The following is a 23,484-nucleotide window of genomic DNA, read 5'->3' as shown; positions in this document are numbered from 1 at the left end:
GAAATGAAAACTACAAAAATTATCAAAGAATTTCTGATCATTTGAATGCCGTTCATTTTCCGGGTCTGTTTATTACCCGTAATTGCAGTGGTAGAAGTTATCATTCATAAGCAGTCATTTTGAAACCTGCGAGAAGTGAGTTTATAGCAGAAAACAATGTAGACGTGATACTGAAAGCGTTGGTCATTTACATGTGTACCTGCTACAGCCACGGCTGATTAGTCAAATGGCAAATGGGCTACATTAATATCTCACTTTTCCATCTCAATTGGAAACTGAGAGATTTACAGTAGTGACATTCACCCATTCAGACACCAGTGTCAGAACGCTTCCACACAAGACCCTCAACTGTACACAAGGATTTTAAGGTCTGCTGCGAGCCTATAAAATTGTTGACGGACTGGCACCTCCCTACTTAGCTGACCTAATTAAACCTTACGTACCGACCCGGGCTTTGTGTTCTCAAGGAGCAGGACTACTTAGTGTCCCTAGGGTGAATAAAAAGTCTGCGGGTCACAGAGCTTTCTCTTATCATTCCCCTGTTCTCTGGAATGATCTCCTTGCATCAATAAACAGTCAGATTATGTACAGACTTTCAAGTCCAGACTTAAGGCGTGCTTGTTTTCCTTTTTGTATGGCTGCCATACTGGCAGAGTGTGTTACTAAGCTTTTTAGTCTTTTAATTAATTTTATTATGAAACAGAGTGGGACGCGGCCTCAACTTTATCAAAAGCCTGGGTCTTTTAGTGAAGCTTAGGACTAGTGGCCGGCGATCACCTTAGTATTTCTTTTGTTTTTCTTGTTGCTTAATGCTGACAAATTATACTGTATTTGTTGTCTTTCCGATGTCTGATTCTGTTTTGTTTTTTTTTCTCTGTTTGAGGTGTGGCTCCATCTTGAGATGGGTGTGGTGTTTGCTTCTGCTACCCTCCTGTCCTGTGCACCGGCAACATTTCCTGTATATTCATTTTGTAAAATGTGTCTGTAGCATGACCCAGGCAGAGGGTCACCCCTTTGAGTCTGGCCTGCTTGAGGCTTCTTCCTCAAATCGTCAGAGGGAGTTTTTCCTTACCACTGTTGGTCTGGGGGTTGGTAAGGTTAGACCTTACTTGTGTGAAGCACCTTAAGGCAACTTTGTTGTGATTTGGTGCTATATATAAATGAAAATATATTGAAAATTGACATTGAAAGAAGCAGCTTGGGGACTACACAAGGACTGGAACCAAGAATCCTCTGGTTAAAGCAGCACCGCTTTAACCTGCATGACCATCACCTCCCAGTGGCCCATGTCCAAATAACATACTTTTCTCATGTGTGTCAATTAGAAATATTGGGAAAGTATGTGATTTGCAGGCACTGTGATCATGTTTAACCAATGTACATATTACAATTGTGTAAATCCAATAGACTTATTGTCAGTGTAGATGTCAGTATTACTCTGGCAGAGAGATACCATATTTATCTGAGTATAAATTGCACCGCAAAAATGCACCTGTTTAAAAAAATTGCCTCATGAAGAGGGAAAGATATCTGTCATACTGGAGTATAAGTTGCACCAAAGTAAAAGTTGCACCTTTTTTCTGTGTTACAGCTCTTTGGTGTGGAATTTTTGTGCTTTATTGTAGTGCACATTTTATTAATTGCCATTTATGCTTTTATTTAATGCTTTGATTGCTGGGAAAATCCTACATAAATAGTCATTGTAATTATTACTGTTATTATTAGCAGTAAGGAATATGTGATTTTTCAGTATGTAAGTAGCACTCGAGTATACATTGCAGGGCCTCCCAAACTACTAAAAAACTGTGGCTTATACTCCAAAAAATACAGTGCATACAGTATTGTACAAAAGATTTAGACATCCTGAGTTACAATAAAAGTAGAGTTTGATGTCCCTCCCCCACCCCATTTTTTATTGGCAGGCCAACAGAAAATGAGTTCCAACAAAAGTGACTATGTGAGATATATTTTTTATTCCATAATAATAACGATTAATAATAGTTTCTTTGTAAGTGTATTTGGCAGTAGAGTACCACACAAACACAGTTGCAAATGATCACGCAATATTAATAATAACACATTTTATTTGTATTGCACCTTACATTTCAAAGAAATCTCAAGTGGCATATTAAAATGACTGTAAAACACAATTACTTAAAAGTCAACTGCTTATACTTTTCTTAAATAGATTTTGAGGTCCTACCACTTATACTCTGGTGCGACTTATATACCGAAAAATCACACGTAAATACAAGTTTTCATATCGATTATCATCAAAGTTGAAATTTATCATAATATTTATTCATGAAAATTCATCAGGTTTTCAGAATATTTAATGCTTTTGTGATGCCTAAAACATTTGCACAGTACTGTACATTGCACCTACATAGTGACAACTGTCATTTTCGCATCTTGACTATGTCATTTTTGTCATTTAATTTCAAATCCAACATACTTTTTTCCATGTAAGTGTATTTGACTGCATGTGAAAATTCATACTGAAGGAGTGCTCTTCTTTCCCGTAGTTATTCTTATTATCAAAGGCACTTTAAAATTAAAATAAGTCTAATTAAAATTTCCATTAATCTACCAATGTAATCCTCCTTTGCACGGGTCACTCTATTCAGCCTGCATATGGATTAGAGAATACTGAGACCCTGTGTAGGTGGTCACTGGTGTATGGCACCTCATAAAGTGTGCGTGTGTGTGTGTGTGTGTGTGTGTGTTTCCTGCTGTGCTGGTGGTCAGTATTTGGGTATGTTGTACATGTGGATAATGTGTTTCTTTTCTTCCTTTGTGGTTACCTGGTGAAGGGGAAAATCCCTGTGAGGTGGTCTTCTCATAATGTGGACTACCCAGGCAGGCAGCTGTAGCAGAGGAAGCGATGAATTAGTAAAATAAGCCACCGGAGTCACACACCATTTCTAATCACAAATGGGATCATTTAAATGGATAAATCAAAGTGGTGGCCTTTGAAAAAAATGCCAACATTTCATGGTATTCCAGAAGGTTTCAGTATGTGGCATTAACAATTATTAAAGCTCGATGCATTGTTGATCATATCTGATCTCATGTATATTATTTAAAAAAATAGTTTTGCATGTTTGTATTTATTTAATTATTTAATTTTATATTTGTTTGCTTCATGTTATTATTTATTTATAACTGTATTTTTTGTTTATATAATAAAACATTATTGGTTATTTATTTTTATTAATAATTAATTATTTAACACTTATTTAATTAATTATTAATTATTTGTTTTATAAAATGGCTAAAATAGATCCTTGTCATTTTATATTATATTAATTTACAAACAACAGAAAAGGGACTTACATTTTGGCACCTCCTCACTGCAGCGAAAAAAGATAATGTCAGAAATGAATCCAGCTTTGGTGTGTCACTGCTACTTTGACATCAACAATCCAACACGACCTTTAAATAGGAGTCCAAAAATAATTCAGACAATGAAGTCCACCATGCCGTGCATCAAATCGTCATCCGTCAGCAAAACAAACTGCGCCATGTTTGTTTTAAAGCCACCCGGCTTGTGTGAGCGTGCGCACATTGTGCAGTGTGCACTCACACAAGAAGGAAGCTGCTTGTGCACGCATTTACTTCTTCTTTTTCTGCTCTTGCTTGCCTCTACTGGTGGTTGGCTCTCACTGCGATATTGTATCACTTCCTGTTCCGGAGCACAGCGGTGTTTTGCTGTATCTGTTAGCTGTTTAATCTGCGCAGTTAGATTGATCTAGATAACGATTTGTTTCACAGTGTAATCTTCACGTGCCTTAACTAAAGCACTCCATCTGCTGAATCACCTCTAAATTATTTACACATTATTCACTTTGTGTGTTTTTAGGAATCTGCTAGCTTAGTGCAGCTACTAGCTCTTAGCCGGTTTAGCATGGCGGCTTCTCCTGTCTCTCCCGCACTTTTCTGCTCTGGGTGTGAAATGTTTAGTTATTTCTTGGCCTCCTTTAGCAGTAATGGTACTTGTAATAAGTGTAGCTTAGTCGTAGCTTTGGAGGCCAGGCTGGGTGAATTGGAGACTCGGCTCCGCACTGTGGAAAATTCTACAGCTAGCCAGGCCCCTGTAGTCGTTGCGGACCAAGGTAGCTTAGCCGCCGTTAGTTCCCTTCCAGCAGATCCCGAGCAGCCGGGAAAGCAGGCCGACTGGGTGACTGTGAGGAGGAAGCGTAGCCCTAAACAGAAGCCCCGTGTACACCGCCAACCCGTTCACATTTCTAACCGTTTTTCCCCACTCAGCGACACACCCACCGAGGATCACACTCTGGTTATTGGCGACTCTGTTTTGAGAAATGTGAAGTTAGCGACACCAGCAACTATAGTCAATTGTCTTCCGGGGGCCAGAGCAGGCGACATTGAAGGAAATTTGAAACTGCTGGCTAAGGCTAAGCGTAAATTTGGTAAGATTGTAATTCACGTCTGCAGTAATGACACCCGGTTACGCCAATCGGAGGTCACTAAAATTAACATTAAATCGGTGTGTAACTTTGCAAAAACAATGTCGGACTCTGTAGTTTTCTCTGGGCCCCTCCCCAATCGGACCGGGAGTGACATGTTTAGCCGCATATTCTACCTGAATTGCTTGCTGTCTGAGTGGTGTCCAAAAAATGAGGTGGGCTTCACAGATAATTGGCAAAGCTTCTGGGGAAAACCTGGTCTTGTTAGGAGAGATGGCATCCATCCCACTTTGGATGGAGCAGCTCTCATTTCTAGAAATCTGGCCAATTTTCTTAAATCCTCCAAACCATGACTATCCAGGGTTGGGACCAGGAAGCAGAGTTGTAGTCTCACACACCTCTCTGCAGCTTCTCTCCCCCTGCCATCCCATCATTACCCCATCCCCGTAGAGACGGTGCCTGCTCCCAGACTACCAATAACCAGCAAAAATCTATTTAAGCATAAAAATTCAAAAAGAAAATAATATAGCACCTTCAACTGCACCACAGACTAAAACACTTAAATGTGGTCTATTAAACATTAGGTCTCTCTCTTCTAAGTCCCTGTTAGTAAATTATATAATAATTGATCAACATATTGATTTATTCTGCCTTACAGAAACCTAGTTACAGCAGGATGAATATGTTAGTTTAAATGAGTCAACACCCCCGAGTCACACTAACTGCCAGAACGCTCGTAGCACGGGCCGAGGCGGAGGATTAGCAGCAATCTTCCATTCCAGCTTATTAATTAATTAAAAACCCAGACAGAGCTTTAATTCATTTGAAAGCTTGACTCTTAGTCTTGTCCATCCAAATTGGAAGTCCCAAAAAACAGTTTTATTTGTTGTTATCGATCATCCACCTGCTCGTTACTGTGAGTTTCTCTGTGAATTTTCAGACCTTTTGTCTGACTTAGTGCTTAGCTCAGATAAGATAATTATAGTGGGCGATTTTAACATCCACACAGATGCTGAGAATGGCAGCCTCACCACTGCATTTAATCTATTATTAGACTCAATTGGCTTTGCTCAAAATGTAAATGAGTCCACCCACCACTTTAATCATACTTTAGATCTTGTTTTGACTATGGTATGGAAATTGAAGACTTAACAGTATTCCCTGAAAACCCCCTTCTGTCTGATCATTTCTTAATAACATTTACATTTACTCTGATGGACTACCCAGTGGGGAATAAGTTTCATTACAGTAGAGGTCTTTCAGAAACCGCCGTAACTAGGTTTAAGGATATGATTTCTTCTTTATGTTCTCTAATGCCATATGCCAACACAGTGCAGAGTAGCTACCTAAACTCTGTGAGTGAGATAGAGTATCTCGTCAATAGTTTTACATCCTCATTGAAGACAACTTTGGATGCTGTAGGTCCTCTGAAAAAGAGAGCCTTAAATCAGAAGTGCCTGACTCCGTGGTATAACTCACAAACTCGCAGCTTAAAGCAGATAACCCGTAAGTTGCAGAGGAAATGGCGTCTCACTAATTTAGAAGATCTTCACTGAGCCTGGAAAAAGAGTCTGTTGCTCTATAAAAAAAACCCTCCGTAAAGCTAGGATATCTTACTACTCATCACTAATTGAAGAAAATAAGAACAACCCCAGGTTTCTTTTCAGCACTGTAGCCAGGCTGACAAAGAGTCAGAGCTCTATTGAGCCGAGTATTCCTTTAACTTTAACTAGTAATGACTTCATGACTTTCTTTGCTAATAAAATTCTAACTATTAGAGAAAAATTACTCATAACCATCCCAAAGACATATCATTATCTTTGGCTGCTTTCAGTGATGCCAGTATTTGGTTAGACTCTTTCTCTCCGATTGTTCTGTCTGAGTTATTTTCATTAGTTACTTCCTCCAAACCATCAACATGTCTATTAGACCCCATTCCTACCAGGCTGCTCAAGGAAGCCCTACCATTAATTAATGCTTTGATCTTAAATATGATCAATCTATCGTTATTAGTTGGCTATGTACCACAGGCTTTTAAGGTGGGAGTAATTAAACCATTACTTAAAAAGCCATCACTTGACCCAGCTATCTTAGCTAATTATACGCCAATCTCCAACCTTCCTTTTCTCTCAAAAATTCTTGAAAGGGTAGTTGTAAAACAGCTAACTGATCATCTGCAGAGGAATGGTCTATTTGAAGAGTTTCAGTCAGGTTTTAGAATCCATCATAGTACAGAAACAGCATTAGTGAAGGTTACAAATGATCAGACACCCTCTCTACTTTTAAGATTCAGCTTAAAACTTTCCTTTTTGCTAAAGCTTATAGTTAGGGCTGGATCAGATGACTTTGAACCATCCCTTAGTTATGCTGCTATAGACTTAGACTGCTGGGGGGTTCCCATGATGCACTGAGTGTTTCTTTCTCTTTTTGCTCTGTATGCACCACTCTGCATTTAATCATTAGTGATTGATCTCTGCTCCCCTCCACAGCATGTCTTTTTCCTGGTTCTCTCCCTCAGCGCCAACCAGTCCCAGCAGAAGACTGCCCCTCCTTGAGCCTGGTTCTGCTGGAGGTTTCTTCCTGTTTAAAGGGAGTTTTTCCTTCCCACTGTTGCCAAGTGCTTGCTCACAGGGGGTCGTTTTGACCATTGGGGTTTTTCCGTAATTATTGTATGGCCTTGCCTTACAATATAAACCGCCTTGGGGCAACTGTTTGTTGTGATTTGGCGCTACATAAATAAAATTGATTTGATTTGATTTGATCTTCTTATGGCCTCAGACAGTGGACTCATCTCTGTGCTTGTTCTGTTAGACCTCAGTGCTGCTTTTGATACTGTTGACCATAAAATTTTTTTTTACAGAGATTAGATCATGCCAAAGGTATTTAAGGCACTGCGCTGCAGTGGTTTGAATCATATTTATCTAATAGATTACAATTTGTTCATGTAAATGGGGAATCTTCTTCACAGACTAAGGTTAATTATGGAGTTCCACAAGGTTCTGTGCTAGGACCAATTTTATTCACTTTATAAATGTTTCCCTTAGGCAGTATTATTAGACAGCATTGCTTAAATTTTCATTGTTATGCAGATGATACCCAGCTTTATCTATCCATGAAGCCAGAGGACACACACCAATTAGCTAAACTGCAGGATTGTCTTACAGACATAAAGACATGGATGACCTCTAATTTCCTGCTTTTAAACTCAGATAAAACTGAAGTTATTGTACTTGGCCCCACAAATCTTAGAAACATGGTGTCTAACCAGATCCTTACTCTGGATGGCATTACCCTGACCTCTAGTAATACTGTGAGAAATCTTGGAGTCATTTTTGATCAGGATATGTCATTCAATGCTCATATTAAACAAATATGTAGGACTGCTTTTTTGCATTTGCGCAATATTTCTAAAATTAGAAAGGTCTTGTCTCAGAGTGATGCTGAAAAACTAATTCATGCATTTATTTCCTCTAGGCTGGACTATTGTAATTCATTATTATCAGGTTGTCCTAAAAGTTCCCTGAAAAGCCTTCAGTTAATTCAAAACGCTGCAGCTAGAGTACTGACAGGGACTAGAAGGAGAGAGCATATCTCACCCTTATTGGCCTCTCTTCATTGGCTTCCTGTTAATTCTAGAATAGAATTTAAAATTCTTCTTCTTACTTATAAGGTTTTGAATAATCAGGTCCCATCTTATCTTAGGGACCTCATAGTACCATATCATCCCAATAGAGCGCTTCGCTCTCAGACTGCAGGCTTACTTGTAGTTCCTAGGGTTTGTAAGAGTAGAATGGGAGGCAGAGCCTTCAGCTTTCAGGCTCCTCTCCTCTGGAACCAGCTCCCAATTCAGATCAGGGAGACAGACACCCTCTCTACTTTTAAGATTAGGCTTAAAACTTTCCTTTTTGCTAAAGCTTATAGTTAGGGCTGGATCAGGTGACCCTGAACCATCCCTTAGTTATGCTGCTATAGACTTAGACTGCTGGGGGGTTCCCATAATGCACTGAGTGTTTCTTTCTCTTTTTGCTCTGTATGCACCACTCTGCATTTAATCATTAGTGATTGATCTCTGCTCCCCTTCACAGCATGTCTTTTTCCTGATTCTCTCCCCTCAGCGCCAACCAGTCCCAGCAGAAGACTGCCCCTCCCTGAGCCTGGTTCTGCTGGAGGTTTCTTCTTGTTAAAAGGGATTTTCCTTCCCACTGTCGCCAAGTGCTTGCTCACAGGGGTTGTTTTGACAGTTGGGGTTTTTCTGTAATTATTGTATGGTTTTTGCCTTACAATATAAAGCGCCTTGGGGTGACTGTTTGTTGTGATTTGGCGCTATATAAATAAAATTGATTTGATTTGATTTTGATACAGCTTTCCAATAATGCCTCACATTCACCCCGATGTCAGGCTGCTGCCATACTAGGTGCTCACTAAACACCGGGAACAACTAGGGGATTGAGGACCTTGCCCAAGGGCCCTTAGTGATTTTCCAGTCAGGCTGGGATTTGAACCAAGGATCCTCTGGGCCAAACGCTGTAACCACTAGACCAGGGGTGGCCAAGTTCGGTCCTCGAGAGCCACATTCCTGACACTCTTAGTTGTCTCCCTGCTCCAACCCACCTGAATCCAATGAAAGGCTCATTAAAAGTCTGCTAACTAGTCTTTCATTGGATTCAATAAAATGGTGTTAGTTTTGAGGATGAAAATTTACAGGGTGATTCCATAATTTTTTCCTCAGAATTGAGTGAGTCCATATTTTTTTCCACTGCTTGGTCTAAAAAAGTAACCGTTATTGACTGCCATAATATTTTTTTCTTGATTTCTTATAGTGTTTCTTAAAGCCAGAAAGTTGCCATTTGAAATGACTTTAGTTTTGTGTCATGTCTGTGATCTGCTTTTTTTCTACAAAATTAAACAACTGAATGAACATCCTCCGAGGCCGGTGATTCCATAATTTTTGCCAGGGGTTGTATAAGATCCTCACTCTATCCCTCACAACGAAAGAGAGTAAATGCACCACTTGACCTCACTGCATCTCATTCCCCGAGATCATTCATAAAATACAAATTCGAACTGGTGGGCAAAAATGCAGATGGAAGTAATAACAACTTACATTTATATCCCTCTGCTGCTATATGGGAAAATCTATACAGTATAGCTCCCCATGCAATCATGAAGCCATATTATTCTGAGATGCACAGCGGCACAGCTCGTGCTCACGGCTGGAATAGATTCATCATGTGGTGTTGGTGCATCCTAAACAGTGACAATTTTAAAAGGTGGCTGTAAACACAAAGTCTTCATTTCAAGCACTGACGCATAGTAGTTTGTGTGTCGCTGTGACTCTACGGAGAGATGTGGATTACTTTTACTGCTCTAAAAATGAGGTCCAGTAGGATACAGAAGCAAACAAGCACATGTTCTGTTTCATCATAACCTGGAGCTGAACGATGATTAATCAACCGATCAGTCAAGTCAAGCATATGCACTCAATATCCTCCATTATTTATTTCTGCACAGCGTGACCTGAATGATAATGAGACACTCTTTTCCAACATTTATTAATAAGAACAACAGCTAATTGGGCACTCATTAGAATGCCATTGCTGACAAATATCAAAATTATCCGCATTTATATTACAAAATCTATCTATAAAGCAAGATGCATTTGTGTGTGTGTGTGTGTGTCTCATATATCTCTGACAGATCGGCCTCATCTTTTCAGATATGGCTTGTGCGTGGCACGATGATGTGCATTCTTTATTACGAAAATTTGTGGGATTAATTTTCAAAACCTTTATTTTGAAGTCATTATCAATACTCATTACTTATCATTACATCTGACCACATTACACCCATTTTGGCATCTCTTCACTGGCTTCCTGTCCCAGAGAGATCAGATTTTAAGGTTCTGCTACTAGTCTATAAAATTGTTCATGGACTGGCACCTCCCTACCTAGCTGACCTAATTAAACCCTACGTACCAGCCCTGGCTTGCGTTCTCAGGGTGCAGGACTACTTTGTGTCCCTAGGGTGAATAAGAAGTCTGCGGGTCATAGAGCTTTCTCTTATCATGCCCCTGTTCTGTGGAATGATTTCCCTGCATCAATAAAACAGTCAGATTCTGTGGAGACTTTCAAGTCCAGACTTAAGACGGACTTATTTTTCCTTTTGTATGGCTAGCATACTGGCATAGTATATTTTTACACTCTTTACTCTTTTAATTAATTTTATTAGGAAACGGAGCATGCCATGGCCTCAACTTTACCTAAATTCCGGGTCTTTTGGTGAAGCTTAGGGCTAGTGGCCGGCAATCACCTTAGTATTTCCTGTTTTTCTTGTTGTTTAATGCTGGCAAATTATACAGTATTTCTTGTCTTTCTGATGTCTGATTCTGTTTTTTCTCTGTGTTTAAGGTGCGGCTCCATCCAGAGATGGGTGTGGTATCTGTGCTGGAGACCCTCCTGTCTTGTGCACTTCCTGTATATTCGTTTTGTGAATTGTTCTGTAATTTATGTCTGTAGCATGGCCCAAGCAGAGGGTCACCCCTTTGAGTTTGGTCTGCTTGAGGTTTCTACCTCAGAGGGAGTTTTTCCTTACCACTGCTGTTCTGGGGGTTAGTCAGGTTAGACCTTACTTGTGTGAAGCACCTTGAGGCACTCGGGACGTTCTCATGCGCCAGCTTTGACAAAGATCATCGACAAAGATGAGTCACTCTCTGCCTTAAACAGATGCCTATCTCTAAGGTGTTCACAGGGAGAGATGGAAGAAATAAACAATTAAGCAATGCACAAACACTGTGAGAGATATACGAGCCACAGACACACAGACAGACACTTCTTGCTTTTTATCGCAAGGTGGAGTGCTCTCACGTGCCAGCTTCAACAAAGATCTTCAATAAAGCTCCCACTTTTCTATAGGAATACATACTTCCTATGGGCACTGCATTAGTTCTTTTAAAACAGGATGTGTCTAAACATCTTTACAGAATGTTTGCCTTGGAGTTTTGCAAGATGCCAACCTTAACCTTGACTGAATTTTGTTTTAATGTCTGAGGTGTAAAACAGATATTTAAAGAAACAACACACTTGCCATTGTCACAAACCACCCAGTTTCCTCATCCAAGGTATCATCCTTGCATAAGGAAGTACCCTGCAACAGACAGGTGTGTCAACCAATGGGAGTCAGAAGCTGGGTTTCATTCACAAATCTGGAGAAAAGTTAAGTGATATTTTCAAAATGTCGACAAAAAAACAAAACAAAAAAAAAAACACAGTGTGACATAACAGGGTTTCCATTGAGCGATGGAACGCCATAGCTGGGTTTCGTACTCTCACAATAACTGTCATTCTAGCAAGACTCTCATGAGAGTTGTAATTCTAAAGGTCATGGTGATGGATTGGTAAGTCCCACTAAATATTGGCATTTCATTGTTTGTTTTTCTTTAGTTTTGTTTTTTGGGTTTTTTGTTGTTGTTGTTTTTTAAACATTACCAGAAGCAATGCTTCAACCACAAGGGTATCCTGTGCTTTTAGGGACTGCATGGTCATAAAATGTGGTATTTGAGCTCATTTTGTTCTGGAGGAGTAAATCTTTCCACAGATATTCTTATATTGCTATTTTGTTAAGAAATGGCAATTATAAAATCACTTGGACACAACTGCCAAGGCACAAGCCCCAGTCTCAGGCTGCTCCAGAATGAATAGATTAAGGAGGGTTTTGATTTTAACAGTGTTGTTTGATTTCCAATTGTTTCTTGTAATGCCACTGTTGCACATCTGACATCTACGTATAGCTTTGAGAAAGGTGCCTACATTGATATAATAGCCAAGTATCCTCTATGTCACACCACAACCGTGAAGAGTTGGCATTTGCCATTTGGTACGTTTATGTTTTTTGGGTCAAGGATGACCACTGCAAAAATGGAAAGTTGATAGGCAAATATATTTGGAGGAATTAACCATTTTAGCTAACCAGTAAACAATGGACATTGTTCTGCATGGAAGTTTGGGTTTTAAATGTTATTGTGGTTCATGTTAGTTTAACAGTGTTGTAAGTGTTATCATTTATTGTATTTTTGCAGTTCAGTTGGTTTAGTCGGTTTAATTAAGGGTCATGTTGCTGTTACCATGAGTGAGTTAAGATTCATGTTGCCAGTACCATGAATGAAAAGTGTATTGCGTTTGATGTCTGTCTAAAAAATGAAGCCTCTGCTTGCAGCAGAATGGGGAAAAGATAAAAAGCTCTCAATGTGTGTGTGTAATTTTGATCACGGAGAAACACTGGAGAGCTGACATTTGCTGTTTGGTATGTTTATGTATTTTGGGTCAAGGAAGAACGCCGCCAAAATGAAATGCTGACAGGACTAATATTGTGGAGAAGCTGCAGATATTAGCTAACATCACTGAATGCTGCTAACTACATTCTGGATTCACACGCCATTCCATCAGGGGGAGGTAAATCATCTTTATTTTTAAAGTGTGAGTGTGTGCATGCATGATTTTATGTAGTAAGTTCAATGTAAGTACATAATATAATTGTAAATACATTAAAAATACATGGATGACACAAGAAAGTGAAAACACTTATTTCAGCTATGTTCCATTTAAAAATCAAATGACAAAACAGAAGTAATAATAATAACAGTTTGTGTGTATATGATAACAAGAACCTAAACAATTTATAAATACTTTAAGACAGTAAATTGACATTTAAAAAAAAAAAACGTAATTAACAGGAAATAAGAGGGCTGAGTTCCTCTTCTCAAAACTGTTGAGGTCCAAGGTTCTAAAAACATTCTGAACTCAGACACCATTCCATCTCATTATACAAGCTTTGCTTAATTTATTACCACCCCTGAAATATGTCAGTTACCTATTTTATTACCTATTTTATGAACACTACCCAATCTAGAGCCCGCGGAACCACACGGGCAACATACAAGTATATTTCTATCATTCAATCAGGATTTACCAACCTTGTGACTTTTGAATTTTTGCTGTCATGCCTGAATGTTGCCTCAGCCACACTGGTCCAAAACATTAGTATGCTTGCTGCTTTTATGCATGAAAGAGGTACCACAGTAATGCATTGGAAAACGTGTGGGCACACACACCAGGTTCTGCACAGAGCAAAAATGTGTTAATCCCAACTGTTATTCATTATTATTTCACAGGGCAGGAGTCCCAAACACCGCTCGTCCCAGGGTGCCGAGCTGTAGCTCAGGGTTTCATCTTTCTCCAACATTATATACTATATATATATGAGAGAGAGCAAGTCTTACATCTATTATTTAACCTGCGCTTGACCAAGACATCGTGTATTTGATTTAATAAAAATGGCTACATATGTCTACCCATCAAAAGAAGGGAGAATGTATAAAAATCTACTTCAACGACAATATATCACAACTTCGATGAATAACAGATGGTGAAATCATTGTGTACATACCCTAGAATAAATGACAACCGCATGCTACAATAAATTAGATCACATCCCCAAGATGAACTGTCCACACACCCTACTACTCAACTTGTTTTGTGTGTGTGTGTTTTTAGTTCCTCTTAAATGTATAAAGCAATCCTGCTATTACCAGAAAAGGAGTTTTGTGGACAAGCATATATTGAAGAAGCCAAAAGTATGACATCCAAATTTTGCAATGAGTTTAGTTCATTTCAAATACCCATTGGGAGCCAATAGTGAACATTTAATGCATCAGTGTGTCTAAGCAGCTCTAATTTAATCCCCAAAACATTTCATTGTTAAAATAAATAATTAGCTTCTGATGCACAAGTACTCATTAGTTCACACCTTTGCCAAAATAATGTCTTCATGCTGGTGCTTTCTTTCCTCCCCATTTAAAAAAAAAAAGTCCTCTCTTCCTCTTTACATCATTTCTGCTAATGAGCCCACTTAAATCTGTGCCAAAGCACAACCAGAAAAGCCACAATAGGTACAGTGCTTACTGGAAGCCCTGTTTGTTTAAGGATTCATCATGTGAGCTGTTTTCAATAAATAATAAATGCAAACGCTGACTTTTGTCTGCAGACAAGACTTCGGGACATGAATTATGTATTGTTTTCCTGGATGGGCCAATGCAGTGACGGGTTGGTTGTAAGTGGTGTGTGTGTGTGTGTGTGTGTGTGTGTGTGTGTGTGTGTGTGTGTGTGTGTGTGTGTGTGTGTATATATATATATATATATATATATATATATATATATATATACACTGTGACTAGGAGACTTACAATCAGGACAGTTATATGGACTCGTAACTCAATGTGAATGCAATTTGAGACTCAGTGCACAATATTTTCTTTTTCTTTTGACATTTCTTGCTTTTTGTTGTATTGTTTGTTTGTTTTTTAAATCTTGAATTATAGCTAAATAAGAAATTCCTACATCAGATTAATGAAATGTGCACAGACTGTTGATTTATTTGTGCTTCCAGAAGCAATGTATCTTAGGGCCCCTTCACACAAAGTGCAAAGTTTGGACCTGTTGCTACAACTATTTGTGCACACCAGCGGCTCAATGACAGAGTGTGCGCTGAGTGAACCCATCGAACCCTCTCGCCGCAGGTGTATGCCAAATTCCAGGTGACACGCACGAACATCTAACACCACTCGCATGGCACTTAGTGTTGCTAGTTGCACTCTTGGCATGACAACATACTGCAGACAACCACTTTTGTACTTGCAGAGAAATTTGTCTAAGTTTCCCACGAGTGTGGCTTTGGTGTATGCGCTGAGAACTGACAGGAGGTGTGGCTATGACAGAAGCAGCTGTGGGGATCTGTCATTCTGGACATTCCAGCTGGACAACCTACTGTGTTTGGACAGTCATGGACTAAGAACTGTCCTTACGTGCACATAAATAAAAACATATATCGCCGTGGCGACAAGCTGTAGCGAGCAGGCGCGTGCACGGAGCGGACATTGACAGCCTGCCAGGTTGAAATGGACCATCAGATCAGACCACGCAGCGGGCGATCTGACCATCACATCACCCACGTGAGCTCTGTTCCATTTGACGTGGTGTCTGTGCTGTGGCGCATGTCCACAAGACACGTGTGTCAGGCAGAACATGCACACAGCCGACTGGACGCAGCTGATCAGTCGATGTGGACATGATCAGAGCACACTGCTTCTCATTCATGTCATGTCATGACTGTATGTCTGTCACCATGTGTAATCACCAGAAGAACAGACAGATCATATTTGTATTGCTCGCTTGATAAATGCACTGTTTTTATATGGTGTGTGATTTTATTTTATTTTTTGTTATACCTCCATGTCCTTCCTGATATGAGGCAGATTCCCGCAGCTTTCAAAGAACACCTCCATAGCTCAGTGGTAAATTTGCTGACTGGTAGTCAGAGTTCTGGAAGGTGCAGGTTCACATCCAGTGGGTAGTATGTATTTTCCTTTTCTTTTTTTATTTATTCCACATAAGTCGCATGATGTAGTCCTACAGGTACAGGTTGGTTTTATTTTTTATTTATTCCACATAAACGGCACGATAAGGTGCACCTCGCACTGTTCCTGCTCGAAAGACACCCTCGCATGCACAAGCTCTCGCACCGGGATCGCACACGCCTGCCCATCAGCGCGATGTTTTGTGGTGTGCAAATTCGAACTGTTTCATGCTGTTTTGCTGTATTTGTCCAAATGTCGTCCAAACTTTGCACTATGTGTGAAAGAGCCTTTAACTTTGGGTGAACATTTATCAGCAGACAGTTTCCAGTTGTTGGAGTCATGACCCCGTGGAGTCACTTGATATGCAAATGGTATCAGAAGAAAAGTGGAAAAGTACACTTTTTTTCTTGAGAAACACCTAATTATACATATCAGTATCATCAGGCACTCTGTGTACATCCTATCAGATCTCAGAACTGAAGCAGAGCAGGTCCCAGTTCGTATTTGGCTAGAGGACCACTTGGGAAGACCAGTGACTATTCATGGTTCCCCATGTAGACCTACTTGCATCAGGAAATACATCCATTGTAAAAATTGTGTCAAAACCCAATGCGGATGTGTTCTGTATCTGCTATGGTGACAACAATTAACTGGGTGCAGACAGAAGACTGATAACAATGTAATCTAGTTTCCATTTCAACTATCTTATGTGTCTTCGGAAGCAGGAGGAAGCAGGAATCCATTCAAATAGGGAGAGAACATGAAAACCCGACCAGAAGGGACCAGGTTGGATATATATATATATATATATATATACTATATATATATATATATATATATAAGTCAATCTATGGATGTATGTGCCGCAGTTTGTTTTCAAAGTGAACTGCCACAATAATTAAGCAATTGACACAAACTTGGTATGGTGACTGGGGGCACCAAGGAGGAGGTCACTGGGGCCTTTAGGTTGAAAGAGCATGTGCGCGAACACACATACACTCACACACGGTCAGCCTTATGTATTAGATCATGACCTGCTCACTGGAGCCCTTATTTTCACAGTTCACATGTTACTCAGGTCAGGTAGCAAGCATCACACTTTACTTACTACGTACTAGCAGCTGGTGAGGGTGGACTTTAACTAGAATCCAAACAGGCCATGGCATGCTGCATCCTATTAAGATGTGCATTTTTTGACTTAAAATGTAACTGCTGTGTACAGCATGCTGACTGCTGGTATGCCTCCCAAGAACCAAGAGCCATTGGTTTGTAAAACCCCAAGTGCTAAACGGATGAAATGTAATAGGGCTGGGTTTCCCCAGTCTCTGCAGATGTTTCCATCTGCAGAGACACAAAGAATATTATATATCCCACAGTATTGCTATGATATGACATGCTATCACCTTTTTATCATCATTCACTTGAGTCTCATGAATGTCACAAATTGCTCTATGAAAATTAATGATGACAACATACGCACAATGCAATGCAACTTACTATACCTTAACTAAAGTGACATAAAATATACAATGAAATGGCTAAAATTCATCTTTATTACCCGTGTATAGAACAGGTAAGTCAGCTAGTATATGTATAAAAAAGAACCAAAAAATAAAAACAAAGATATTGGACCTTGTGCATTTGTACAAGAAAGCATCCACATCACTATTGCTCAAATCATTTGTGACACCACACATAAAGTATGCCATCCAAGTCTGTTCACCGTATTATATGTGTGTTGCCACATTCAGCACACTAAATAACCACATTGTATCCTGGAGGGCAAGCATCCAGGCAGAACACCAGCCCATCATCAAATCTCAAAACTAGTCTTCTACCTACTGGAGCCAGTTGAAACATTGCCATCACCTTTGCCTTCTCCAACTGCTGGGGTCATCAGCACTGATGAACCTGTGTGGTGTATCCTGCCCAAAGGAACACACCGCTTGGCAAAAATGTTGTAGCTGCTGTTCTCAGACAGTACAAGTGATACTCTTCATCTGAGTCTCCCTAAGTAGCAGTTTGCTTGACACAGTCATTCCAATGGTATGGTACCCAAGGATCCTCTACAAAGACCTGAGACCAAAGTCAGCCCATCATCACTTTAAGCTGTTGGTTAGCATCCAAGTGTGACAACCATACAGCAAGAGAAGAAGTACAGGATCCTAAAGACTTGGACATCCTTTCTTCTGCAAAGGTATCAGCATCACAAAACATCTCTTTAGATGGCCAGGTCCAGGATTTAGGAAGTCACTGAAAGTCTGGATCTGATCCAGGACAATTGCAAACCCGGACACTCTGACACTTTGCTTGGTTTTCAAGTGCTGCAATCAGGACATGAGGTCTTGGTGAAATGAGAAGAGTTGGTATAAAATTTCAGGGGGGTACTCACAGCTGCTTGCTTGTAACGATCACTGGCTTTCTGACTTTTGTCGGCTGCATGGAAGCACAAATGGAGGCAAGAGTCATGGGGATGGATTGTGTTGATACACAAACAGAAGTGGTCATCCAGGGTGTAGCTAATAGGGTCCACACATACTGGATGGACAGCATGGAGACATGAAAACCGAAGCAGTGACGACAACTCTGAAACCAGAAAAAATGTTAAAAAAAAATTTACCAACTCATTACACACACATTATGGGAGCAGGACATCGGGAAACAGACAGAGAAGCTCAATGAATATGGCAGTTATGAAGACATATGCTCAGACGTGTGACAGGACAGACATCTGCAGCAACATCAATGCCACATTTTAAAATGATATCAAATAATCCCTGTCTGTGCTGGAAAGCATATTATTCAAGCGTACCAAAAATAGTGAAACATTTTATGCCATATGTGCAATAACTGGCTTTCAAGGAAATCACCTGCATTGCATCAGAGCAAACTATTTTGAAAATGTCCCTTTTCTTCCACTTATCCAATGGGAGCCTGAGGGAAAAAGAAGTAATCACAGCTTGCAAAGGGCTGGAGGAGGGTGCACACCCTGGTCAGGCTGAGCGTCCATCACATGGCCAAATCTAGATTTTATATCTGTGATTTCCCTTAAATTTTGTACAACCTGTGCACTGGCCAGGAAAAAATGGACCCATCTACCCCCCCCCCCCCAAAAAAAACAAAAAAGACAGCCATCATAGGGCTGAGGCACATCCTGTGCACACTAAACACCATGATACAAATGTCCAAGTAATAATACATATATCTGTAATGGAGGTCAAACATCTGCCTGCCAAAAATAAATCAATCATTCAATCATGCATTTCTGACATTTATGAATGTTGGGGGTTTTTGTTGTTGTTTTTTGTTTGTTTGTTTGTTTTACTGAATTTGGGGTTTCAAGTAGGAAAAAAAGGAAAAAACTGCTCAAAAAGGGTCTTGATTATTTATTAATTTCAGAAGTTAACTTTTGGTGAAAATAAGATGAGCTGACAGCTAAAAATCAACTTACATTTGTGTCCCTTGCCCTTATGGCCAATTTATTTGTGACTATGTATGAATGATATGTGCTTTTGATCATACACATAGGCTTCTTGGTTGTTTTAGATATACAACAAAGGTGTTTTGTTTTTTTCTTTTTGGACCACGTTTTGACCTTTCAGATTTTAGAGTTGTCATCTCTAGATACCTATCCAAGTCTCATATATATATATATATATATATATATATACGAGGTCTGTTAGAAAAGTATCAGACCTTTTTATTTTTTTCAAAAACCATATGGATTTGAATCACGTGTGATTGCATCAGCCAAGCTTGAACCTTTGTGCACATGCGTGAGTTTTTTTCACGCCTGTCAGTTGCGTCATTCGCCTGTGAGCAGGCTTTGTGTGAGCAGTGGTCCACCCCTCTCGTCGGATTTTTATTGCGAATAAATGTCTGAACGATTTGGAGCTTTGCTGCATCAAATTTTTCCAGAAACTGTCAGAGACCTCCAGGTGGTAACCATTCGGAAAATTCAGATGGCTTTCAGGGATGATTTTATGGGGATTACACAGATTAAGGAGTGCTCACCGCCCACAGCGTCTGAGAGCACGGCGCACTCCGAGCGCCGATCGACAGGCTGAAACAACCAGATAATTTCCAACGTGAAGGCTTTGTTGATCCGGGACGTCGTCTGACTTCCACAAAAATGGCAGAAGACGTGGACACTGTTACAGGAGTTTTTTTCATGGAAAGAGAAGCGGAGGGATGCGCCACGGAGCCGATCATGGCACGGGACAAAAGCACCTCCGTGTTGGTCTCACAGGACGGCTTTCAGATGGCTTTCAGTGGCTTTTCAATCGTGTGACTATCCGAGAAATTGTGCATGAGCTGGACATGCCAGAACATGTCCTGTGAGGCTTCATCACGGCGTTGCTTTGCGCCATGCGGCTCCACTGCGACGCGCGGAATTCCTCCGCTCCTCTTTCAATGACAAAAACTCCTGTAACAGTGAAATGTGCCATTCATTTCCACACTGGACGCTGTGTTGATCCGGGACGTCGTCTGACTTCCACAGGAATTGCGGAAGACGTGGACATCTACACTTTTTCGGCACATTGAGACAGACGTGGTTCAATGTGGTTGGTTCACCAACAGGCTGGTTGGTTCACCAACAGGCTGGTTAAAAACCATTCTAATCCCATTACATTTTTCTGAAAATCTGATTGGTTAATCGTGTGAGATTTCAGACTATCTGTTTAAGCGCTGACATAACGCATCACGTGATAAATCTGTTTCTGGGTCCAAAGACCTCCACGTTTACAATTAAAGTTACGTCTGTTTGATCCTTTTAAGGATTTACAGTTTAAGTTTAGTTTGTGTTTATATTGTGCGCAAACCTCCGTCCCTCCCTTCTCCGCCTCCACCTCTGTTAAACGCGTTCGTCTGGTTCTATGGTCAGAACACTTCATAAAACTTTTTTTTCTTTTACTTTACATATTTTATTATGCACAGGTAAAATATACATCTCTGTTTGTTAATAAAAAATATTTATTACAATAAACAGGACGTTAAAGTGCAAACTTCACTTTCTCTCCGAAGACATGAACAGGAAGCGATCGCAGCTCGCAGCAACTCCCATTGAAAATAACGAAGAAACAACCTGAGCGTCTGACATTTTTACATAAAACAAATGCAGTAACAACGTCTAAAAGCCCAGTTAATATATCCAGGAGAGTTTTAGGCACAATGTACAAAGAGTTTTATGTTGCGATGTTAATGCTGTTGTCCGTGTGCAATGGTTTAAGTGCAGCCTGATCAGATTGTCTCAGTGCAGTTCTCAATGTTAATGACAGTCGCGCCTTTTTTGTTTGGAGCCGGAAGTTGAAAATCACATAATGCGTTACGTCACACTTAATAACCAGATAATATCGAGGTAACAGTGGCAAAATATTAGATCATTTCACATTTGGATGTATTACTTCATGCCCTGACCAGTGTTCTGACGCGATGTCATACCTGTCGACAGGCCAGCCCTCCGCACAACTGCTCATGTGCATGCATGCACAATATTGTCGGGATGCGGAACTGTCTATTTATGCAGCGAGATGCACAATTCAACAGAACCCCAGTCACACGCGCTGCTAGCTGTTAGCACTGCTAGCTGAGAGAAAGTCGTGTATCACCGCCACCGCTGAAATGGGTGAATTTAAGCTACCATACGAAAGTACTGATGTGGATTCTGATACACAATGACCATTTCACATGGTCACACTTGATGGATTACTCCACGCCCTGACCGCTGCTGGAGCGACGCTGCAGCCGAATTACCTACAGAAAAATAAACCATGCAAATGATGGAATTGGATTAGAATGGGAATAACCCCCTTGTATCTGATGATTTGCGGATGTTCATGCTTTTATACAGTCACAAATATCCACTTTAAAACTCGGCAATTTGTGACCGTATAACCAGCATGAACGTCTGCAAATCATCAGACACAGCAGGGTTATTCCATAATTACCATGACTGACACAATTCACCCATGAATCAGACCTCAGCCTGCTGGAGATTAAATTTTTGGTTTAATTATTGAGCAGCACCAAGCTTTTAATTGCTCAAACTGAACAGTTTTCCTGAAAGTTACCAGGAATTCCCTTTTTGGCCTTGGCTCTGAATAAATTATCCAACATTGCTTTTCAAAACCAGCTCAACCAAACAGTCACAAACACAGCTGATGGCAATCTTTACAATAATGGTTTCATAACACAATATGGTTTTAACTGATTGAATAGTGTACTTAAACAGACTTAAAAAAAAAATGTACGGGTAACGAATTTGAAATTCTGATATCTGTTCATGTCCATTTTTGCCCTGTATAAATCTTTTTCTCATTTATTAAAACTTGGTGGGAACAGCTTCCTCTTTGGTTGCACGTTTGTTTACCATTTTGAAACCAACAGCTGCTAAAAGTGCTAACTTTGTTAACATACGACATTAAATCTGATGAGAATCGCACAGCGTGAATTTTCCAGCAGCAATGTCTTCTGTGATCCATGAGGATGTTTCCCCACACAACAAGCCATATTATTCCTGGTGTTTGTAATAAAATACTCCAAATGAAACAGACAGTCTCCATAAGAACTACAAGCCACATCGCGTGTCAATGAGTTACCGTCACAGTGAGAAGTGGAAACACTGGCCTCAGCCGCTGTCCCTCAGAGTGACCACACCACCAATTTTATAAAACTTTATGGCTTCAAACATCTTAAACTAAGAACTTAGAAAAACATTCACCCCTGCACAGTTGTCATGGAGGAGGAAATTATCTTTAGGGACAAAAACTGTAAACAGGCTGTAAACATGTTTGTTTCTGCTTTAAAGTTGGAGATTTTAACATAGAGTTCAGTAGGAATGTGCTGTGTTTTGGAGCCAGCCTCAAGTGGCTAATCAAGGAACTGCAACTTTCAGTACTTCCGCTTGGGCTTCATCTGACGCCGTGAAGTTTACCACTTGGTCCATCCTGACTTGTCTCAAGAAAACTGGCTGGAAAAGTGATGATTTAATCCATTCTTTTATTTGAAATAAACTGCCCTTCCCAACTTTTTTTTTACGTGCCTTAAATGCAGGAATGGATGTATATTAACAAATGAAATGAATTTCATCACACAAAACATTTCCCAGCTGCTCTGGAAATGCCTTGGGGTCACCAAGGAAGAGATACAGGACTTGGCCTAGGATATAGAAGTGTGGGATGACCAGTTTGGTTTGCTGCCACCTCGACTTGGACCTGGATAAGCAGCTGAATATTAATGAATGATTGACTCAAAAATTATTCAGAAACTGTCATCCAAGATTAAGAATTTGGGTGGGATCTCATTAAAAAAAAATTGTGCAGGTCAAAATAAAATATCAACACAAGCAAATATTCAAACTGTGAAAGATTGGGTTTTACTGCTGAACAAATAAGTGTGTGTGATCCTGTCATATCTTTGCATTTCTATTTAAAGGACTTTTCCATCTGATCCCTGCTCCCTCTTCTCTTCTTTCACTGCTTATTCCTCCTCTGTAATCATCAATCAATTCACTTCTCACATATCACTGTGTTTGTCTGTTATATGATATATTTAACTGAAATTGCTGATCCAAGCAACCAATGATTTATAAAGGAAAATCTTGTAAATCATCAGGGGTGCCCAAACCTTTACATACAACTGTATATCTAA

The 23,484-nt window shown here is 40.0% G+C and overlaps 1 long non-coding RNA gene across 1 annotated transcript; it reads left to right on the top strand.

The window, feature by feature from the left end:
• The first annotated feature begins 4,211 nt into the window (after positions 1-4,211).
• On the top strand, positions 4,212-21,711 carry LOC117513359. The gene is made up of 3 exons (XR_004561580.1): positions 4,212-4,222; positions 17,417-17,419; positions 21,580-21,711. It is a non-coding gene; the product is annotated as an uncharacterized LOC117513359 (long non-coding RNA).
• The last annotated feature ends 1,773 nt before the right edge of the window (positions 21,712-23,484 follow it).

The sequence above is a fragment of the Thalassophryne amazonica genome, chromosome 7 (assembly GCF_902500255.1).
Source record: "Thalassophryne amazonica chromosome 7, fThaAma1.1, whole genome shotgun sequence".
NCBI lineage: Eukaryota > Metazoa > Chordata > Actinopteri > Batrachoidiformes > Batrachoididae > Thalassophryne > Thalassophryne amazonica.
The sequence above is the reverse complement of the archived record's forward strand: the minus strand, read 5'-3'. Positions and strand labels throughout refer to the sequence as shown.